General features: G+C 41.5%; 1 pseudogene; it reads left to right on the top strand.

The window, feature by feature from the left end:
* The first annotated feature begins 1,394 nt into the window (after positions 1 to 1,394).
* On the top strand, positions 1,395 to 2,016 carry LOC112302542 (rRNA-processing protein FCF1 homolog pseudogene; annotated as a pseudogene).
* Positions 2,017 to 5,580: the final 3,564 nt, after the last annotated feature.

Raw genomic sequence — 5,580 nt, 5'->3', positions numbered from 1 at the left:
AATCTCCACTCAGCAGGTTCAATCTCCACTCAGGACCCATATAAAAATCAACCAGTGAATGAATAAATAAATGCATTCTTTCTCTCTCTTTCAAAAAAAGTAAATTTAACAAAACAAAATGGTCAATTTACACACATGATGTTGCACACATTTCACTGATCCCCATGGTAGCAATCAGTGTAGTGACACAGTCAAAGTATTCTGGGGAGGGGTGGGCGGGTGTGGGAGGAAGACAGGAAATAATTATTCAGTAGCTCTTGAAAACCATCCTTCAGGTAAGGTCAAATCAAACCAATAACTTATTAAGATTCAATAGCTTACTATGTAAAATACTTTTCCCAATGTAAACATTTGAAAACCTTCAAAAGTGGAAAAGTTGAGAAAAATGTAATTAAAATTTAAAAGTTTTACTTTTCAAATCAGTTAGTGTGCATTTGGCTTCAAGTAACAGAATACACTAATACAAGTGGCTAAAAAAAATAGGGGCCTGTTACTTCACAGCTAAGAAGTCTGGAGGAAATGTTTCCAGGTTTGTTAGAGCAATTCAACAATTTCCTCAGGTGCGGGAGCCCCCAGCCACCATCCTCGGTACACTGGCTCTGCATCCTCATTCTTGCAGATGGCTCCTTCATTTCCTGGCGCCCCATAGAAAAAGGACAATAAGTGGACCCCCAAATGGATGTTTTTTCCTATGCATCACTTTTGTTATAGAGAAAAACCCTTTCCCAAACTCCTTATTTTCAACTGGCCAGAAACGACTATCGGTGCCCCAGCTGCAAGGTGTCTTCCAAGATAGCACCTGCCATTCCCAGCCTGTCATAGGGACCAAACCCAGTTATCAGGGAGGAGGGGGCATGCAGCCAACACACTCCCTTTGGCATGTTGGTCTGTGTCCTTCCAAACATTTTTCTTTCTTTCATTTTTTTCCCATAGCAGCTGACTACTCTTAAGAAATACCAGATTATTTTTTTTTTCTGCCTCATTTACCTAACTCACCTGCCCTTGCCTTGTGTACTTAACTCCAAATTATGTTTGGGATCCCGAGCAAACTCTTTTTTCTTACTGTTTGCTTAAACTAATTGGTAACTCAGTTGTCTTTTTTTAAAAAAAAATTTATGTAGAGGACATTTTTTATTGTTAATTATTTTCAAAAAATGAACTCCAAGTTACCACAGTTTGGCATGTCATCAAAGTATGACCCACTCAGAATAAGGACAAGGTTCACCTTTCTGGATTTGCAGCAAAAATAAGGGTCAACTCCAGGGTTCCAATTAAATACTGATCAGTACCAGTACCATTTCTTTCTTACAAAGGTTGTATCTGCATTGTTTAAATCAAATTGCATAGCCACTTCTGTAACCTGCCTTTATTCTTAATATTTTACCATATTCTGGGAGAAACAAGAGCAGAGCATGAACATGGTGAAGCATAAGAAAACAAGGAGCCATGTGACCATGAAGCGAATGCTTAGTCTGAGAGATCAGAAGCTTAAAGAAAAGGATAGATTAAAACCAAAAAAGAAAGAAAAGAAAGATCGCAGTGCATTCAAGGAAAGAGAAGTCCCCAAAGACCTTTCCTTCTTATTCTCTCGATGTGACACATGACTGGGCCCGACGTACCACATCCTGGTGGATACCAACTTTATCAACTTTTCCATTACGGCTGAACTGGACTTAGTGCCGTCAGTGGTAGGACATCCCCACGCCAAGTATACATCCTCGTATAACTAACTGACTGCGTGGTGGCTGAAGGTGGGAAATTGGGAGAGAAATATCGAGTGGCTCTAAGGATCGCCAGGGGTCCAAGATTTGAACGATTACCATGCACACACAAATGAACTTACGCAGATGACTGCTTAGTACAGAGAGTAACTCAGCACAAGAGTTGCATTGTGGCCAAGGTCGACTAGGACCTTAAACAAAGAATCAGGAAGATCCCTGGAGTTCCCATCATGTACATTTCTATAGGAACAACATGGAGTGGATGCCAGATGATTATGGAGCCCCTCAGTTCTAATGCTTAAAAGACAAAGTTCCTCTGCTTTCCTTCAACTAACTTTCTCTGTTGCCAATTTATTAAACATGGTACAGAATAAGTTATTATTGTTCCACTCACCCATGTGCTCTGTTATGAGCCCAGTATGGTTAAATACACTCACTTTAAAAAAAAAAAAAGATTTTATTTATTTATTTATTTTTAGAAAGAAGGGAAGGGAAAGAGAAAGAGGGAGAGACATCGTTGTGTGGTTGCCTCTCACACGCCCCCTACTGGTGACCTGGCCCACAACCCAGGCATGTGCCCTGACTGGGAATCAAAGCCCCGGGCCTTTGGTTCACAGGCCTGCACTCAATCCATGAACCACACCAGCCAGGGCTAATATACTCACTTTTTTTATGTTGTTTTGAAAATGATATTTTATATCATTTTAATATTTGTATCTTTTTATAAATCAGATGACGGCTCACACAAAAATATTTTACCATAAGCACTTGTTCCATAGTAATAGTCTTTGGGAAATTTTATTTTAAATGGTGACATAATATTCCATGCAAAAAACCCACACATCCTAATTTAATTAACTTGTAATAAGCAGCATTCCTTTCACTTATGAAATACCTACTAAGTACTAAGCACCACAGACCAGAGGCTTTACAAAAGTACCTTTAAACCTTAGAACAATGCTGCAAGGTAGCTATTATCATTCCAATTTTACAAATGAAGAAATTGAAACTCAGAGAGGTTAAAACTTAACCTACATTCCTGCCTGTAAGTTGCAGAAAAGGATGTTTTAGGTCAGACTGATCTGATTCCCAAACCAACAAACATAATATTTATTCTACATTGTTGGAGCAAAAAATAAATGTAAACCCAGTTGAATGAGCCAATTTATAAATGTAAATGAGCTAATTTTATTATTGAGCAAAACAAATCAAACAAAACAAAACAAAAAACTGAATTCATGTCGGTAGCCAGCAAATGACTGCAAAGCTATAATGGACTTTCAGCTTTATTTTTATGGAATGGAAGCTACAATTCATCATCTTCCTTTTTAGTAAAACTTCAGCAGTTATTCCATTGTATCAGTAGTTACCCTGAGCTCACTCTGACATCCTGTTTTTTGTAATTCTCAATCGTAAGTAATTCTCGGTGTAGGTGGTTCCCTTACTCTGACACTTTGTGCTTCATAATTCTTTATCAGTACTTCCCACAGCTGCCCTGCCCCTGTATCTAGCCCACGCAATTACTGTCTTCATTATTTCTCAGTAAGGTTAGAATAAGTTCAGTTTCTCATGGCGTTATCAGTGGAGAATGAGTTCTTGCAGTGTCAAGAGGAAAAGAATTTCCTGAAACCCGCACAGGAGAACGGGGCTCTGTGGTAAACTCTACTGATGATGTAAAATTAAGGGGGTTCCCCTCTTGACTCCCTAATGTCCTGCCTCCATCCATCTTGCCAAGGAAACTTCCAGTCTTATCTTCTGTAGAGCCAGGTGAAGGCCACTGCCCAGAGTTTCTGCTCCATATTAAAATACAGCGCAGTTCAGGGTCTGTCTAGCTTAGCACATGTTTCTAGCTGCAGCCCATTGCTGAGCCGTGTCCCTCCTGGAGCCTGCATGTGGAGTGTGCACGACCACAGGCCACGTGGCTGCTAGGACAGCATGGCTGTGGAGAAGACAGGCATGTATGCCGTGTGACTGTGGGCCACAGGCAGAGAAAGAGACAGAAAGAGAGAGAGAGAAAGAGAACCAGAACTTCTTTATTATATTAACTTGGGCTTGGGATGGACCAAATGCTTTTTCAAAATGACCAATCAATTTCCCAGGCTTTTGTGGGCTTTGGTTGGGTCCACACCCCCTAGTTAGACTGACAGGCCTCTGTGGTCCAGCACCTCCATCTGTGACCCCCAACAATCTGGTACCAGAATGGGGGAAGGGAGTTGTTCTACTCACCTTTGTGGAGCACAATGCTTGTGGCTCCCTGGAGGGTGAAAAGCTGCAGCTTCCTGGTGAAGCAAACACAATTATGCACCCCACTTCACTAAGCTCAATGTCTAAGTCCCTTTGCTCCCTGTTTAGAAGCAGATGGTCCGCTGTTCAGGAAGATCCTTACCATAAATGACGAGTTCCAAGTCTTCCAGTTAAAACTAGCCGCACCAGCACTTCTGCATACCTGTTCCCCATATACCCTTAAAAACCTGCCCCAACCGCTGGATCAGGGAGTCTGGGCTTTTGAGGCTTAGGTCCTCCTTCTCCTGGATGGCACCATTCATAATAAAATGGCCGATCTTTCTCCACTGCAATTCTTGGTGTCTAGTGTCTGACTCTGCTACTGCCAGGGAGATGGACTTTTTCTTTTCTGTCACAGGAGGAAAGCAGGGAAAGGAGAAAGAAAGAAATGTACATATGGGGCAAGGGAAGAGAAAAGTGGACAGAGCTATAATTATTGTCAGTTCTGCTGTGACAGAATAAATTCAAGAGCAGACCAGGAAACAGCAGAGTGTTTCTGGCCAGCCAGTAGGACTAGCAGAGACTGAGCCAAACCCAACCTCTGTCACAGATTGCATAGCCCTAGTTTACCTTCTCCAGGACACATCCTCTTCCTGTTCCCCTCCAGGGCACTTGGACTACTGATTACAATGAAATCCCTGTCCAGTTTCAGGTGCTTTGGGCATAGTCTAACTTATTTTCTTACACCCCTTCAAGGACCTGCTCCAAATAGCGTTCCTAAATTCCACCCGCCTCCAATGCCCAGGCCTCAGCTCTTGCTGCCCTGCCCCCATGCCATTCCTGCCTATGGTGTGGCTGGTCCCTGGAAAAAGGTGACAAAAACAGGTTTCCTCTGGATTTTACACAGTGAAACCAAATTGGAAATGAGGCTGGCAGTGTTCCTGGTGAGGCCAGATACTGAATGAAAAGTGCTAACAGGGTGTTAAGGGAAATCAGTGCTACGGGAAATCAGTCCCTTAGAGAGCAGGGGACACACACAGAGCCTCCCAGCACCCTGCTCTGCCCTCTGCCCTCGGTATCAGGGCTGCTCTGGGGTCAGTGCACCAAGAAGTACTCCCTAGTCTGGCCAGACCAAGGTACGATAATTTGTGAGATCAGACTTTGTGCTGGTTCTTTCATACGAGCCTCTGGGAGGGAGAAGGAGTTCATAAATTCCCTTTTAGTCTGGCCAAGAAAGAAGTGTTGGTGACTTAAAAAAAAAAAAAAAAACATATTCTAGGAACTGATTGAAAATGCTAATTATGCATGTACAAATAAATAGTAAGAAAACTTCAGTTGACACTCCTATTCCTAGTGCAAGCTCTTGTCACTTTACAAATTATCAAAAATGTTACTAAATTATCAATTTATGTGCATCATCATTATGATTATGGTTAATATACAAAATCAAATAAACACTACTATTTTATATATTTGTTCCATTTCATTTTATTGATAGATTGTAAAGGTATCTATCCATGCCTGGATGCATATCCTTTACAATTTGACTTTGCTGTTACTCCAAAGAAGAGGTAAAGTCTATTCTTCTACTCCTTGAATCTGAACTTGGCCATGTGGAAAAAGAAAGGAGTAGTAG

Source organism: Desmodus rotundus, chromosome 2 (genome assembly GCF_022682495.2).
Source record: "Desmodus rotundus isolate HL8 chromosome 2, HLdesRot8A.1, whole genome shotgun sequence".
NCBI lineage: Eukaryota > Metazoa > Chordata > Mammalia > Chiroptera > Phyllostomidae > Desmodus > Desmodus rotundus.
The sequence above is the reverse complement of the archived record's forward strand: the minus strand, read 5'-3'. Positions and strand labels throughout refer to the sequence as shown.